We start from the raw sequence: 18,943 nt of genomic DNA, 5'->3' as shown, positions 1-18,943 counted from the left end.
AAGTCATTGCGTTTGGAAACAAAGATGAAGTTCTCAAGGTGAACTCATACCTTCACTCTAGGGGTCTAACAACAAAACATCAAGTCAGGAACCTTGGTGTGACTCTAGAGTCAGACCTTAGTTTCAGTAGTCATGTCAAAGCAATAACTAAATCAGCATACTATCATCTGAAAAATATTGCAAGAATTAGATGCTTTGTTTCCAGACAAGACTTAGAGAAACTTGTGCATGCTTTCATCACCAGCAGGGTGGATTTTTGTAATGGACTCCTCACTGGCCTTCCCAAAAAGACCATAAGACAGTTGCAGCTCATACAGAACGCTGCCGCCAGGATTCTGAGCAGAACCAGAAAATATGAACATATCACACCAGTCCTCAGGTCTTTACACTGGCTCCCAGTTAGATTTAGGATTGATTTTAAAGTATTATTACTGGTATATAAATCATTCAATGGCCTAGGACCTCAATATATTGCAGATATGCTCACTGAATATAAACCCAACAGATCACTCAGATCATTAGGATCATATCAGCTAGAAATACCAAGGGTTCACTCAAAGCATGGCGAGTCCGCTTTTAGCTATTATGCCAGCCGCAGCTGGAACCAGCTTCCAGAGGAGATCAGATGTGCTCCTACAGTAGTCACTTTCAAATCCAGACTCAAAACACTTCTGTTTAGCTGTGCATTTACTGAATGAGCACTGTGCCAATGTTCGTCCGACTGTACTGTACTGTATTTTATTTTTTTATTTTATTTAATTATTCTTATTTCTTTTTTATTATTTTTAATTTCTTCTATGTAAAGCACTTTGAATTGCCATTGTGTATGAAATGTGCTATATAAATAAACTTGCCTTGCCTAATATTTGAGTCATTACTATTGGTTTACCAAGTAGATGAAAATTTTTTTTTTTTATTTGCTAATAGTGAACTACCACATTTAACTAAGCACTATTACTTAATAATTCATTATTCAGAGTTTTTTGTTAGATAATAGTTGCTAATACAATGTTAATATAGCGTTACTCGTTTGTTATTGTGTAGTTATTCATTAATGATGGAACAGTACTCTATAGTGTTACCCCATACTACATCAGATTAAAAGGTTAGCACTGTAATTACTTTTAGGTGATAGCGTTAACAATCGTTAACTTAACAAAACAAAACAAAAAGTTTCTATTTGAAATGATTATGGCAATTGATTGAATCAAAGACTGGCCTAATAATTTGTATTTCATTATTCCGTAGTCTCTACTGAATAATAATAAATTGCATGACATTAGACAGACCTCTGAGAAATAGCATATAGTCTAGGCCTAAATGGTTGAATGGTGCTACGTACAATCTCATTGTCATAATTATGTTACTCAAATGTCCCAAATTTCAGCTGTGTAAAGCAAATGGGGCTTACTTATACGTGTAATATAATATGCATTCACCCTTGCTCTTTCTTTGACATTGTAGCGACAATGACTATGACATGCGGTCACATGCTGTTCAAAGTAGTAAATCCTGATCTCCAAACACATCCTTCGTTGTCTCCTTAGACAACGAGTCTGTTCATGGTGCCTCTAAGTCTACCATGAACGGTCAAAATTGCATCTTTGTGGCTCCCCAGAGGGACATTAGAGTCACAAAAGGAACCCTGTTTTTGGAGAATCCCCTCTAAAACCCCCATGCCTTTGAATCACGTGACAAGACTCGAGACATTCCAGATACTCCACACACACACACACACACACACACACACACACACACACACACACACACACACACACACCAAGAGACCAACCTTTGTGTGTAACTCAGGATAAGCAATATTTCTTTTAAATATATGTACAATTCCATTATGCATGTGTGGTTAGTTTACCTTATAATAGAGGTGTGGTTTGCTAGAGTAAAATTTTGAATTCTGAAGGTTCATTGAAAGAAAATCCCTTAATAGTGTCTTGTAACTCGACATGGTCATAAACTTTTATGACTCCAAAGCTGCAGCTCATCCAGTTCCTCTGCAAGCCAACATTCCAGACATTTCCACACATGTGATCCAATAACAATGTTTTTGATATGTATTTTTATGTGTGTATAATTGGCCAGATAATGTCTGAGGTATCTATGCAACGTTATTATGTTAATCAAAATCACTATGCTAGTGATTATGAGGAAATTATGTAACCCTGTATTTCTTTCATGCAAAAACGTCATTCGAGGTGTCAATGTAATGGGAAAAACTTGTCGGAGTCGAATCTTGACTGTAAAGTACAATAATATGCATTTATTCCAGGAAATACCATATTTCTAAATATGAATGTTATTTTTCGATCTCTCACAAGAAAGTAAAAGTAGGCGTTTCTTTCACAAACAAAGAAACCGCTTCCCGCCTCAGAGCAGAAGATCTGATTTGCTGTTGTCACAAAAACAGGGCGTAAACAGATGTCTTTAAAAAGCAAGAGACCCTGTTTCACCTCTCTCTCATCCCTGATCTCTCACCCTTCCTCCTCTTCTCCCCGGCGCAGCGCTTCTCCAAGGAACATCTGAAGGAGGCCCTGGCCTTCTCTATCGAACGAACACATGTTCGAGTCGTAGCTGCGTCCTTTGCAACCAAGATTTGCAACCTCTCCCTGCCCGGGAGTTGAATCTGAACTTTCTCGGTAACGTTACATTCAGTGAGCCTTTTTAAACTTCCCGCGACACCGGAAGACGCAGCAGAAACAGGACACCGTCCGCGCTTTCCTGCCTCTCAGCATCACCCGAACAGATGACAAACTCGCAAGTATATTTATCTGATAAAAGCTGTTCCAGGTGTCTCGTGAACTTAGGTTTCTGTATGTAATAATTACTAGCTTTTTCCTTCTCTCTATATCCTTCTTTCTTTCTCTCTTTCATTCATTCTGATCACGTATGTTCTTGTTTGGTTAAATGTTTGTTTGTTTTATTGTTTGTATTTTTACGTACATTTGTATTTGTAGCTCATATAATCTCTAGTTTTACATTTATTAAAATCCATGTATACTTTAACTGTCTCTGTGTTTGAAAGCCCGCTTTTATAAAGTCAATGAAACAAAAGATCTAGCTACAAGCTCGATATTATAGACTACATTGAGTAGTTTTAATTAATAAACTCAGAAAGTTTGATGTTCGTGGCCAGAAGATAAACTTTCTTGGAGTTTGTAAATAGATACCCCTTCTTAACTGTGATAATCTTACATTTATTCGCTGGACGAATGATTGATGACCAGACCAGTTACAGAACAAGGTAATCTCGATAATTGATAAAGTAAATGTACATGCGATTTCTGAATTATTATGACCATGAGTTATGATTATTAATATTTCCAAAATTCCCTATATCCTTGAGCTAATTCGCATTTACCCAGAGTCGTTTATGCTACAACATCTTTTCCTTCCTCGATTGCTGCAAGCTTCTGCCCCGTGTCCCACCGCCTCTGCTCCTGCTACGAGCAGCGTGGGCGCGGCCAGATCTGCCTCGCACGCGCGCCGAGCGTGCACAGCTCGTACTACTGTCATTGTCATTGCGACTCCCCACCCTGCCTCCACGTTGCCCCCTAACTGTCCTATGAATACTTCGACCTCGTCTAACATACCCAGTGGCAGACAAAGTCTCCACCACAATACTGTCGCCGCGATTGCGGAGAGGCACACGGTCACAAAGCTACGGCAAGAGCGGTAAAAATCTCCCGCCTCGTTCCCCACAACACTAACACGCCTGCTAACTTCACGATGAACACTCCGATCCCGGGAAAACATTGTTCCCACCACTGACATTGGACAAAGGACCATATACATTGGGCAAAGGATTCACCGTCTGTGCTTGGTGTAACGTTAGGGCTATACTTTCACTTTCAGAATCACCGTCATCTTCTGAAGGCAGATATTCCCCTTTAGAATCAGGATCCGCGAATAGAAGACCCAACACTTCAGCTTTATTGATGCCATTAGATAATAATAATAATAATAATAATACTAATAATAATCTAATGCAAATACTCGCTGACGTTGACAATATTGCTCTGATAAAATGGCTCACTCGCACACTAGCTCCGCTTTTGTTCGCACTGATCCAATGCGCTCTAACTCGAAGATTTTGTATAGAAGCATGACGTTTTTTTGAGTCGGGATGAAGTATGACATGTCTGCCAACTAGTGGAGGGGAGGTCGAATGAAATTTGACACCCTATTTGACAAAATCGGCCGTTTTAATCAGTGCCGTTTTAATCAGTCTGTCTGTCTGTCTATATACTCCTATATCAGGATACTCCTATAAGCATGAGCCCTGTCTGATTGGTCGTGGCGGCGGTGTTGCACAATCTATAGAGATATTCTCAATGTTACTCAGAAAACGGGCTATAAGTTTATTTCATTTGAAGTACTTGTACTAAATATTACGCTCTTAGATGTTCGAAAAACATCCCTATTATCGCTAGCCTTGGCTAGCGTATATAGACCGCCTGGGCCTTACGCTGATTTCCTAAAAGAGTTTGCAGATTTTCTCTCAGACCTATCAGTTAATTTCGATAAAGCATTAATTGTTGGAGACTTTAATATCCACGTAGATAATTCAAATGATGAGTTAGGCGCTGCGTTTACAGATTTATTAAACTCCTTTGGGGTCAAGCAAAACGTCACTGGACCAACTCATCGTTTTAATCATACACTCGATTTAATTATATCACATGGAACCGATCCAACCGATATAGATATCATTCCACAAAGTGACGATGTCACTGACTATTATATGGTAACTTGCATATTACGTACTCCTGTAATATATCATGCTGCGCCGCGTTATCGATTAGGCAGAACAATCCTTCCATCCACCATAGATAATTTTTCAAATTGCTTATCTGATCTGTCTCATCTGCTCAGTGAACCCAAACAAACAGATGAACTTGAGGAATTAACTAGCACTATGAGCACCATTCTCTCTGGAACATTGGATATTGTTGCACCCATTGGATTAAAAAAGGTCAGAGAAAAAAGTAAAGCACCATGGTACAACAATACTACGCATGTTCTAAAGAGAGAAACCCGTAATTTAGAGCGTAAATGGAAAAAAACTAACTTAGAGGTCTTTAGAATCGCATGGAAAGACAGTATGTCACGTTATAAAAAGGCCCTAAAAGCGGCCAGGGCTGAGCATCTCCGCAAACTAATAGGAAACAACCAAAACAATCCTAGGTTCTTAATTAACACCGTGGCTAGACTAACAAATAAACAGATGCCTCCTGAACAAAATATTCCGTTACAGTTTAGTAGTAATGATTTCATCAAGTTCTTCACTGAGAAAATAGAAAACATCAGAACCACAATTGTAAACGTTCAATCCTCAATCGCGCCTTATAATTCAGCCTCAATTATCACCCCGCAAGAACAATTACAGTGCTTTACAACTATAGAACAAAAAGAGTTAAATAAACTTATCACTTCATCTAAAACAACAACATGTTTATTAGATCCTATACCAACTAAACTACTGAAAGAAGTGTTACCTGTAGTGGAAGAGCCTCTCCTCAATATTATTAACTCATCTTTATCTTTAGGTCATGTTCCAAGAACATTTAAACTGGCAGTTATAAAACCTCTCATTAAGAAACCACAATTAGACCCACATAATCTAGCAAATTATAGACCTATTTCAAATCTTCCTTTTATGTCTAAAATACTAGAATAAGTTGTGTCCGCCCAACTGGGCTCTTTCTTGCAAGAAAATGACATCTATGAAAAGTTTCAGTCTGGATTCAGACCGCACCATAGCACTGAAACTGCGCTCGTTAAAATCACAAATGATTTATTCTTAGCTTCTGACCAAGGCTGTATCTCAATACTAGTTTTACTTGATCTTAGTGCTGCGTTCGATACTATAGATCACACAATACTCTTAGATCGACTACAAAATTATACTGGTGTTCAAGGACAAGCATTAAGCTGGTTCAGATCATACCTATCTGACCGCTACCATTTTGTCTGTTTAAATGGGGAAAAATCGATCATAACTCCAGTAAACTATGGAGTGCCACAGGGATCTGTGTTAGGCCCTCTGTTATTCTCAATATATATGCTGCCACTTGGAAATATTATAAGGAAACATGGAATTAGTTTCCATTGTTATGCTGATGACACTCAAATCTATATTTCATCACGGCCAGATGAAAACGCTAAATTATCCAAATTGACAGAGTGTATTAAAGACATAAAAGATTGGATGACGTGCAATTTTCTTTTATTAAATCCAGACAAGACAGAGGTACTACTTATCGGTTAAAAAAAACGCCCACAAAACCTCTCACACTACAACTTTAACATAGTAGGATGTCCTGTTACTTTATCCTCTACAGTAAAAGACCTGGGTGTTATACTAGATTGCAACCTGTCTTTTGAAAATCATATTTCATATGTTACAAGAACAGCCTTTTTCCACCTTAGAAATATTGCTAAGCTACGTAACATGCTATCAGTTTCTGATGCAGAAAAGTTAGTTCATGCATTCATGACCTCGAGACTAGATTACTGTAATGCTTTATTAGCCGGTTGTCCTGCATCCTCAATAAACAAGCTACATTTAGTCCAAAATGCCACCGCTAGAGTTCTTACTAGATCAAGAAAATATGATCATATAACACCAATTTTATCATCACTACATTGGTTACCTATAAAGTTCCGTATTAACTACAAGGTATTGCTACTGACTTATAAAGCCCTAAACAGCTTAGCTCCAGTCTATTTAACGGATCTTCTATCGCCCTATAATCCATCGCGCTCTTTAAGATCACAAAATTCGAGGCTTTTGGTCATACCTAGGATATCTAGGTCCACCAAAGGAGGGAGAGCATTTTCATATTTAGCTCCAAACCTCTGGAATAGTCTTCCTGATACTGTTCCAGTTTAAAACTAGATTAAAGACGCATCTCTTCACCTAGGCATTCATATAATACTTTTAATCTTACAGTAAAATCCGACCTCTAGTTCATAAATGCCAGAGGAGAACTGGCCCCCAACTGAGCCTGGGTTCTCCCAAGGTTTTTTTTTTCTCCATTAGGCCACCTGATGGAGTTTTTCGGTTCCTTGCCACTGTTGCCTTTGGCTTGCTCAGTTGAGGATATTTGGGGATATTTAATTTAATTAATCAATCAACAATACTATTGATCAGCATTACCAAACGTGGACGTTTTCCACTAGAAACAAACATTAATGTATTATTTAAATAAAATACTGTGAAGCTGCTTTGATACAATCTGTATTGTGAAAAGCGCTATATAAATAAACTTGACTTGACTTGACCCATTAATTCCTTAAAAGTTAACCATTTAAAATGAGTAACATTTACAAAATATCTTTTATTGCCAACATTGAAGACACCTGATGTTAACAATTAGAATCACTGAAGGAGAAAACCATAATTAAAGTCACCATTATAGAGATCAGTGTGTGTTTTAGTTGGGCTCTTGACCCTTAAAGGTGAACTAAGTAACTTTTTTACCTTAACTGAACAGCTTCGGAGTCATTGGAATGGTTATATTACTTATTTCGGGTTGAATTGTGGTTGTTTCGCGCACCCCTGGTGCCCGTGAGCGGAAAATCCGCACTTGCAACTTTGAGTCGGCGGGCTGCCGGCCGCCGCGTCAGGAAGTATTGCGTGATATCAGGTCTCACGATGTAAACAATTGCTTTATGGCCAAAAGAAATCTGCTAAAATACTGTCATTATTGCACTCCCTCACGCTGTTCGAACCCGAATGAAGAAGACGTTTTAAAGAATGTCCCATCTGCTTTGATGTCGTTGATCTACTAGCCTCTGGTGTCTGAGAATCGCCAAAGAGTTTTTACAACAGTGTTGTCAAATATCTATTCCGAAGCTGTGGGGGGAGCTCTAGAGAGACACCTGCGAGCAAAAAGCGAGAATACAGCGAAGAAATCCTGAAGCTACTGAGTGCTGCTTTAAATTATTAAAGGGAAACTCCACCGCTGGAAAGATGAATGTGTATTTAAAATAGGTCATTTTTGTAGAAAAAATGTGAAGACATTTTTGAATTTGTAGCTTTCTAGACTGAGAAAAGCCAGAAAATGTATTTTTGGCTTATGTGGATGAAAGACAACAACTCCCAGAATGCACTTGCTTCGCTGCCCTAGGAGGCCACTCCCAAGCCACGCCCACCGGTAAGAGAGCGCAGTTGAAAACAACAATAAGGTTAAGGCTACTAGTGAGTCTCCGTGACGAATTTGCCAGGGATTTCGAGATCGCCCAAAATGTTCGGGATTCAGCTTTTGTGTTCTACAGTCGCCATTCATCATGTTTCCTGTGGCGAGCAGGACGAGGCGGAGGGCCATGGGAGAATGGCGCGAGGCCGGTGGCGTCATTACTGAGACGCATCGGTCATGTATCTTTCACGGAGGAGCGGGAATTTTCTTAGCAATGTTAAAATGCACATCAACCGATCACTTGTTTAACGTTCATGTAAACACTACATTCAGATTCACCAATCGGAATGAATTCAGTTAGATTGAAACTAAGGGTGTGCATGTAAACAATGAATGGCGACCGCAGAAAGCAAAAGCCGAAAAAGGATGGTAACCCCTAATACTCAGCTTTCTCCACAGAACAAGAGCCTGCTAGCTTAGCTTCCAAAGAAAGACTGATCTGTGATAGGTCTGTTAGCGCATTAGGTCCAACCCCCTATGGGCGGGTTTGAAAGGGTGGGAACTAGTGCTTGTAGTCTCAACAGAAATCCCCCCCTCTTACACTTCCTCCCACAATGACGCAAAATGACGATTTTTGCGTCATTGTAGGAGGAAGTGTAAAAAGTAAATACAGATTTCTCCCATCTCAGAGGTAAATGAGAGAGTGTTGCACGACCATTCAATAGTATGACTGGTTTTCTAACAATGCAAAGCTTAATGCAAATGGGTGGAGTGTTCCTTTAACTTTAAGTTTTGCTGCTGTACATGAGTTCTAACAGCCAGATGAACAAATAGAAAAGGTGATATGATGGTGTTGGTTGTGTTTTAACAATCATTATTTCACAATCATTTGACCTGAATCACTGAACTCATATATAGACCAATTATAGCTGCATAATATTTTTAGCCTTTTCACATTTTAGCCTTTACTTTGTTAAAGTTAAAAATATTATACCGTACAATAAAGCCCTGCATTTCAGCCAGAGCCCGATGGGCCCCGACTTATTTACGCCCCTAGGGCCGGGCTTCGGGCCAATTTTCACGTCATAGTTCACGCGCGGGCCGGGCCTCGGGCCTTTTTTGGGTTATCCTTCTTTTTATATTTTTAGACATTAATTTAAAAAAATATGAGAAGTTGACTTTGATGATAGAAAAACAAACATAGAAAGACATTTCATTTTATAACCTCATAACTTTCATAATCTTATAATTACACTGACATATGACTGACATGACAGTCTCACGCACGCACACACACAGAAGGTTTCCCGTCAGGTCAGCGCGACCCACGATTCACCTCATGTGCAAATAATGGACAATATTAAGAGAAAAATCGTGTCTTCAGCACAGCGGGAAGAGTGATAGAAGAAAGGAGGACTGGGTTAAAAGCTTCCATTGTGGATGCTATTCTTTTTCTCCATGATGCTCATCTCTGTAAGAGACTTTTCGTTTGATTGGACTTTATTTTCGTTTAACTGTTGGAAACTACTGATGTTTTCGTTTGATTGGACTTTATTTTCGTTTAACTGTTGGAAACTAATGGAAAAAATAATGGCCATGTGCATTTTGATTGGACTTTATTTTGGTTTAACTGTTGGAAACTAATGGAAAAAATAATGGCCATGTGCATTTTTGAGGTAAGATAACCTGCAATTTATTTATATATTTATTTTAATGTGTTTAGATTGTAGGTTATTGCTCATTTCGTTTGCAAGTGCTGTTGCGAGCAGCCTGAGCCTGCCTCAGTATTTTTAAAAAAAATTGTTTTACTCACTGTGGTTTAATAAATAAAAATGTATTAAACTAACTGTCTGTGTGATATGCTTGAACTGTTTTATATCTATGGATTTTATTGTAGCCAAGTAAAGTATTAGCGTTGATTTGAGAGGCTAAATTCATCAAACATGTTTTACTCGCTGTCGGCTCGGCTGCTTGGTCGTCATTTAAAAAAAAATGCTCCACATTTGTCACATCAACATTTGTCTAAATTAACTTAATAAAGAAATGAAAAGAAACATAACTAACAAAACTGACCTATTTTAATGGCTGCGAATAGGGCAGGCTGCCCTGTGTAATGAAAAAAAAACAAACAACGGGCTCGGGTCGGACTCGGGCTGATAATTCCGATGAGCTGTCGGACACGGATCGGGCTAGGGCCTGAACGTCTCAGGCCAGGGCCGGGCTCGGGCCTAGATTTGAGGCCCGTGCAGGGCTCTACCGTACAAGGCCAGTGCTGCTATAATTAATAAAGTAAACCTACACTGTAAAAAAAAAAAACGTAAAAAAAGCCAGAAAATTTCTGTTAAAAAACGGAAAAATACTGTAAAAAAATGGTGATTTCTTCCCGTTGTTTTTACGGAAAAAAAATGTATATTTAACATTGGATTTCAGTAATATGATATAATGTTAATTTACCGTCCTATTGAAGTATTAATATCTGTTTTGTACACTGATAACCACCAATCACAGCAGTGATGAGAGTCACATGATCAATCAAAGCTCAACACAAGCAGTTCTTCCACAAGAGAGTTAATACTAATATATATAGAAGCTGCACAGTGTCATTCACACAAACATTAAACACCATCATGGTAACACATGAAATTTTAAAAATACAATAAACATTAATTTAACAACATTAAATGTAACATAAACCCCTAATGTACATAACTGATTAGAAAAAACGAAGAAAACTATGAAGAAACAAACATAGTTATTTCAACAAAAATACATCAAATGTGAAGTGTCACAGGGAATTGTGGGAATGTCAATTTACGGTTTTTAACTGTAAATTATACAATGAGTTGTTTTTTCACTTTCAAAAACTGTAAATTTAACGGTATGTTACAGTAAAATTACATTAAATGTACCGTTAGATCTATCACAGTTATTTACCGTATATAGTACGGAAACTTTCTGTTAACCAATTAACAGTTTTTCACTGTAGCATTTTTACAGTCTTTTACCGTTAAAATTACGATCATTTTTTACAGTGTAACTCATAAATTGGACTATATATGAGTTCAGTGATTCAGGTCAAATGACTGTGAAATAATGATTATGTTAAAACACAACCAACACCATCAGATCACTTTTTCTATTTGTTCATCCGGCTGTTATAACTCATGTACAGCAGCCAAACAAAACTTAAAAAAAATAATTTAAGGGTCAAGAGCCCAACTAAAACACACAATGATCTCTATAATGGTGACTTTAATTATAGTTTTCTCCTTCAGTGATTCTGCTTGTTAACATCAGTTGTCTTCAATGTTGCCAATAAAAAATATTTAATAAATTTTACTCATTTTACATGGTTAACTTTTAAGGAATTAATTTGATTAATTATTACTCAATTCTAATTTGTTAAATTTAATTAATAATATTGCATGTAAACTGTTGCCTCAATTTTATTGATTAGATATCAATACAATCTATGTATTCATTTTTACAGTGTGTATTGGTTATACTACAATCACAAAATAAATGGGCATTTTATTCTTCAACAAAACCGCAAAATGAGCAAGTTTCATCAATATCAAAATATTTACAGATAGATGAATTAAAGCTGTCACTCATATCTTTTAAGTTGTTGCGCTTGTGATAACGTTATAGGTCACATGATAACGTCAACATGGCGGATGATGTACGGCTCGCATTCATACTTAACGCAATCAGGCTCTCTTTTAGCGCTCGTTAAGCAAGTACTTATTGAAATTAAGTGCCTACTTAGTAAATATGCGATTTCGAACACAGCCAGGGTGTAGCAAACACACACACAGTCCTTTTAAACAACAATTAGTTAGTCATGTGACAATCACCTGATTATGTAATGTAGAATAGTCACGAGAGAAGAAATTGTTAGATAAATATGGAGGACATATCTCACCCCCCCCCCAAAAAAAACACAACACAACATAATCTGTAAAAAAAAAACTATATATATATATATATATATATATATATATATATAAAAATAAAACAATGCACTAAAGTGTAACAGATCAAAAATCAAAAATAGATTCCAAAACATAGATTGTACAAAAGAATCAAAAGAAAATAATAGATTGTATATTTTTAATACAAGACATGTACAACTTCACATACAATATCAATAAAATATACAAATCAGAATACACCTGTATGAAACACATTTACATATTTATTTCTCCTCATAGACAGTAGTAAGACTCTTCTGTGGATCACCTGATGGTTTCTGCTCCTCTCATGATGATTTCACATTACGATATAACGCATCTATCAGAGTTTGGTGATCGATCTTTATCAGGGATGTTTGGTGATCGATCTTCATCTACTCTGTAAAGTGGAACAGAAGAGAAAACAATCAGAGTTCAGTGGAACAAAGTTAAATTATATTTCAATTAATGTTTTTATTAGTAAAAATAAGTTAAATTGAATTCCTGTAATCAGATTAATTACTGACTTTACATGATCTTGCAGATATTTGTGTTTTTAACTATAATAGATGTAAAGCATGAATCATGTTCATATGTTTGTGTGTTTCGGTGCGACTCCTATTGATTCTCTGTAAAGGAGAAACTAATGAGTGTACGGCGTATGAAATAAACCACAGGGAGCAAATACAAATGTTATTTTGAGTTCAAACACAAACCTTTAGTTAAAGCCGTTTGTCCTCTAGTTTAAACATGTTTGTAGGCTCTTAGTAAATAACTGAGAGTAAAGTAAGTGTAAAGTAGTGTGACGTGTTGCTTGTCACAGTAAAAACACACTAGAGACAGAGACATTTCTCATCTGAGCTGGACGCTGTGAGCTGAAGCTGGAACTGCACTGATTTTAGCAGGAGTGTAGCGTTTTCCTACAATCTGACCAAGTCTGTTTTCACACTGAAATGATTCACTTCTACTGACACAGTTAACCCTCTGGGGACTAAGCCCTTTTTGGTCCGTTTTCTCTATTTTTACATTTGGGCTTATAAATCATATGTAATGGAGATGGAACACCATGTGTTTGGTATCTATGGATTCAGAAGACCCTAAGCTAACATAAGAATGCATGTAATGTGTTTTTAAAGGAAGTATGAGTAAAAAATTTACAATAAACTAGAGAATTTAAAAAACGAAAATTTTATTTTAGTCATGTATTACTGAAAATCACACCTCACACAACAATAGTGAACAGTTTTTCAACAAAAAAATATTTTTCAAACCCTTTGCTAGACAGATATTTGTAATTGTTCAATCAAAAGTGTAAAGAACAATGAAATAATGAACTTTATATACAGCGTTTTTTCAAAAAGCTGTCAGCTTCGGATTTCTCCACATCACTTTCCAGTAATTGTTCCAGAGCTTGTTCTGAGGTAAATCTTTTACTGCTTGCCATCATACAAGTGATAAAATTATAAAATAATAATGCTATAATTGCTAATATGCTATAAATATTAAATATTGCTAATATATATAAATATTATAATCGTTCTGTCTCTCTCTCTTTCTCATATAAATCTCTGTGTGTAATACGCTGCTCCGTTCGCTCTCTGTCTCCTTCTCCACTCGACGCGGCTGTTTGCATCATATCACTTACTATAATACCACCCCTTGCAAGGCTAAGGAGTCCTCTGATTAGCTAGAATAAGTCATGGTAACCTTCTTCTGATTGGGTAAGAAAAATATTCCTTCCAGCAGCAATTTTTCCATTGGTCTTTGCGTGTGGAATATTCCTAGCAACATCGATTTCATTGGCCTTATAAGCAGTGGTATTACGCATCAAGGAAGTGTGTATACCATATACCATTGTTTTCAGCGGAATCTGAGGAAGACAGCAAAAAAGACCGCATCTCTCTATCATTAATAGTTTTTAAGATAATTACACTTTTGTAAAAGGATGCCATTTTGGGCGGTACCGCCCAATCCGTCCCGAGAGGGTTAATAAAGCAGGTGTTGATGTATAAAGCTGTGACAGTGAGCTTTTCTTCTCTTTCCTCCTTTGTGTTAAACATTTCAATAACTTCTGTTCTCACACAAACCCTTTGTTGCAATAAAGCTTAATGATAATTTCTTTTCACGAATGTTTGAAAGGTTTGTTCACATATCAGAGGTAAATGAAGATCTCTTTAATATCTCAGTGATGTTTCCTCACCTCAGGACACAGTTTGAGTCTCGTAGCTCGTCTCTGAGTCGCTGCTGTGAGTCTCCTATCATATTGTCTCTCAGATCAAGCTCTTTTAAAAACTGCAGTGCTTTTGAGTCAGTCAAAGACTGAGTAAAAGAAGAAACATCTGTAATGCCACAGTTTTGTAAACTAGAAAGACACAGAGGAAGAGAGGTTATCTCAGAAACAAATCATGAATGTGAAGAATTTTACACAAATATAATATGAACTCAGACTCATTGTGAGATATTGAGTATAAAGTGTTTTAGTTTAAACTGTTGAAGTGATTTTAAGCACTTTGATTCATGTATGTGAATGTGACTGACCTCAATCTCTCCAGTTTACAGCGTGAATCCTTCAATACGGCACATAAGTGCTTCACTCCTGAGTTTCCTTGTTTATTGCAGCTCAGGTTCAGCTCTCTCAGGTGTGACGGGTTTGATTTCAGAGCTGAAGTCAGGATGAGACTCTGTTTCTCTGTAATACTGCATCTATTCAGACTGAATACAGAAAAATAACAATAGTTCACATCTATGATGATCATCTTATTGAAGAGCTACAGCAGCATTTAGTTTCCTATAGTCTGTTTTGAAACCCAAGGTAGGGCAAGGCAAGGCAAGTTTATTTATATAGCACATTTCATACACAATGGCAATTCAAAGTGATTTACATAGAACAAATTAAAAGAATAAAACGACATAAGAATAATTAAAACAGTTTAGAAAATTAAAATAAAATACAGAACAGTACAAACTGTCGGACGAACATTGGCACAGTGCTCATTCAGTAAATGCACAGCTAAACAGATGTGTTTTGAGTCTGGATTTGAATGTGACTACTGTAGGAGCACATCTGATCATTCTGGAAGCTGGTTCCAGCTGCGGCTGGCATAATAGCTAAAAGCGGACTCGCCATGCTTAGAGTGAACCCTTGGTATTTCTAGCTGATATGATCCTAATGATCTGAGTAATCTGCTGGGTTTATATTCATTGAGCATATCTGCAATGTATTGAGGTCCTAGGCCATTGAATGATTTATATACCAGTAATAATACTTTAAAATCAATCCTAAATCTAACTGGGAGCCAGTGTAAAGACCTGAGGACTGGTTTGATATGTTCATATTTTCTGGTTCTGCTCAGAACCCTGGCGGCAGCATTCTGTATGTGCTGCAACTGTCTTATAGTCTTTTTGGGAAGGCCAGTGAGGAGTCCATTACAATAATCCACCCTGCTGGTGATGAAAGAATGCACAAGTTTCTCTAAGTCTTGTCTGGAAACAAAGCATCTAATTATTGCAATATTTTTCAGATGATAGTATGCTTATTTAGTTATTGCTTTGACATGATTACTGAAACTAAGGTCTGACTCTAGTGTCACACCAAGATTCCTGACTTGATGTTTAGTTGTTTGACCCCTAGAGTGAAGGTATGCGTTCACCTTGAGAACTTTATCTTTGTTTCCAAACGCAATGACTTCAGTTTTGTCTTTGTTTAACTGAAGAAAGTTTTGGCACATCCAACTGTTGACTTCATCAATGCATTGGCACAGGGAGTCAATGGGGCTGTAATTGTTAGGCGATAGGGCTAAGTGTGTCGTCTGCATAGCTGTGGTAAGAGATTTGGTTCTTTCTCATTATTTGGCTCATTGGGAGCATATACAGGTTGAACAGGAGTGGCGCAAGAATTGAGCCTTGAGGGACTCCGCATGTCATGGATGTCCACTCAGACTTATGGTCTCCTATACTCACATAATAACCTCTCCCATCTAAGTATGACCTGAACCATTTTAGGACTATCCCAGAAAGCCCCACTCAGTTTTCCAGCCTGTCAAGAAGTATGTTGTGATCGACAGTGTCAAATGCAGCACTGAGGTCGAGTAGTACCAGCACTGATAATTTGCCTGAATCAGTATTTAAGCGAATATCGTTTATTATCTTCATGAGCTGTGCTGTGATGCGGTCGGAAACCAGATTGAAAATTGTCAAAGTATCCATTTGAGCATAAGAATTTTTTCAGCTGAATGAAGACAACTTTTTCAATGATCTTGCCAATGAAAGGAAGATTTGAGATCGGTCTATAGTTGCTTAATATGGTCTTATCCAGATTGTCTCAGAGAAGAAAGAAGCAAACTCACTGCACTTGCTGTCTGAGAGCATTTCACTGGGAATCTGGCTTGGCAGACTGATCTCATGAAATTGCGTATGTATGTCACGCCAATTCGTATTTCCATTTTTGGCATGCTATCCACACGCATAATCGCTTTTCAGCGTGTTTATCAACGCCGTTGACTTAACGTTACATTACTGTATATATAAATATATATGACCTACCCCAACTTCGTCCCTAAACCTACCCGTCACTGGGGTTAATACCATGAGTCTTCCCCTACCATGCTAGGAAAAAAATATTGCTCCCCAGATGTAGATATAGATTTTGCTCTGTTTCGCTCTGACATTTAACGGCGTACACATACACGCGGAATCACTCTGACATTTAACGGCGTAGACATACACGCGGAAGATATGACGGTTCGTTTCGGCGTGAACATACACGCGGATGGCTCAAAATGAGTATAGATAACACGCCACTTGACTTGAAAGTGGCGTGTATGTTTGCGCAAAGTCATGATGTCATGTTGGGCTTGGGGGGTTTGTCAGTCTCTTTACAGTAGCAAAAAAAGTGTGTGTGTTGTTTAAATTGCTGTTTATAATATTTGAGAAGAAAGTCTGTCTAGCTTTGCCTAGTTCCATATTGAAAGCATGAAGGCTGTCTTTGTAGATGTTATAATGGACTACAAGTTTAGTCTTCCGCCACATGCGCTCTGCTTTTCTGCATTGTCTTTTCATATTTTGCACTGCTGTTGAGTTTATCCAAGGTGCTTTTTGTCTGCCACTCTTCTTCCTGACTTTCCGAAAATACAGAAATGATCAGACAGTGCTACATCCTTAATAACAATCAATGACATATTTAGACCCATATATTTATGGACCCACATATTTAGATATTTAGAGTAAATTTAGAGTGTGTCCACAATTGTGTGTGGGTCCATGTACATGCTGAGTCAAATCAAAAGTTTTTAAAACAGTTTTGATTTCTTTTGCCATATTGGTCTCTTCATTATCTATGTGAATGTTAAAATCTCCAGCAATGGCAAAACAGTCAAACTCTGAGGTAATTGTTGATAACAGTTCTGTAAAGTCCTCAGCAAAGGCTGAAGAGTATTTTGGAGGCCTGTAAATAATGATAAGTAAAATGCATGGAGCACCTTTTAACACAATACCCAGATGTTCGAAAGACGGGTAATTCCCAAATGATATTTGCTTACATTGATAGATATCTTTAAAAAGAGCAGCTAGACCCCCACCTCTCTTAACAGCTCTGCAGACACTCATAAAAGTAAAGGATGTTTCATTTAGGACTGTTGCACTGCAGCTGTCTTCTAGCCAGGTTTCATTTAGAAGCATAAAATTCAGGTTGTTTGTGGTTATTAAGTCGTTGACTAGAAGTGATTTATTTGTAAGTGAGCAGATGTTTAAGAGTGCTAACTTAACAGTCTTACTTTTTGTCCCCACAGCAATCTTAGTTTGACATGTAATAGGCACCAGATTAGTTGGGTTTGCTGTACGGCTATTGAAGGCCTTAGACTTTCTATCTTGTAATAGAACAGCAATAGAGAAATATACAGTCACACTGGGTTCCGGCTTGTTCTGTAAACATTTGAGAAAGTTACTGTTATCATAGCAGTGACCCAACACATATCACTGAGAGCTGGTATCAGTTGTTTTTGGTTCACCTCGAGCAAATGGAGGAGGGTGTGGGCCCTGGTGTTGAGGCAGAGGCCGAAGAGCTCTCACAGGAGGGGGAGGGCGAGCTGGGCCCACAGGCTTTGGTGGTTGTGGTGCCTGCCATTTTTTGGTTGGTATCTGGGGGCTTGCAGCAAAAGAGTGGGATAGTTTGGTTCCAGCAAACACCAGTTCTTCCATTTTCTCAGAGAAGCACAGAAGTGGAGATGCTGGAGAGAGGGATAAAGTGTCTGGTGAGAGGGGCTGTTGCTCTGGTGTTATCGGCGGCTGTAATATGCTGTCGTGGCTTCCCTGGGTGTTTTCCAGGAAGTCGTCCTTGGGTGCTGAATCTTGCAGCAGTTCTAATATGTCTGTCTGTGGTGAGCTCTGTGGGCAGGGCTCAGCTGAGATTGTTTCTGTGAGCAGAGATCGTTGTGGCTGAGTGGTGTTATCATTGTCCTTGTGTGATTTTTCAACCACATGTCCATTTTGCTGCTGAAGTGAAGTCATGTGGTCATTCATACTGTGTCCAGGTGTGTGTGTGCCGTTCAGATTGAGTGGATTGGCACACACTGCAGAAGGATGATTGAGGGAGAAGTAGATATTGTCCTTTAGCACTCTTGAACCAAGTTTGTTTGGGTGCAGGCCATCCCGATGAAACAGTTGTCTCTGACTCCAGAAAAGATTGAAATTGTCAATGAAGTTTACTCCTTTTATATTGCAGGTTTTTTTGCAGCCATGTATTAAGCCCAAGCAACCGTGAAAACCTGTTTGTTCCTCTTGCTGGGAGTGGTCCACTGATGAATGTTTGAACTTTCAGTCTTTTAAGTGTTTCAAAAA

The 18,943-nt window shown here is 38.0% G+C and overlaps 1 long non-coding RNA gene across 1 annotated transcript in view; it reads right to left on the bottom strand.

Annotated features, from left to right (window-relative positions):
• The window catches only part of LOC308695899, a 670,325-nt gene extending 666,960 nt beyond the window's left edge, over positions 1 to 3,365 (bottom strand). The window contains exon 1 of the long non-coding RNA XR_014030760.1: positions 2,900 to 3,365. This is a non-coding gene — a long non-coding RNA (uncharacterized lncRNA). The remainder of the gene's footprint in view (positions 1 to 2,899) is intronic.
• Between the last annotated feature and the right edge of the window lie 15,578 nt (positions 3,366 to 18,943).

This window comes from Scardinius erythrophthalmus (genome assembly GCF_964197995.2).
Source record: "Scardinius erythrophthalmus genome assembly, chromosome: 9".
NCBI classification, from domain to species: domain Eukaryota; kingdom Metazoa; phylum Chordata; class Actinopteri; order Cypriniformes; family Leuciscidae; genus Scardinius; species Scardinius erythrophthalmus.
Note: the sequence above shows the minus strand (reverse complement) of the source record. Positions and strands in the feature narration are given on the sequence as shown.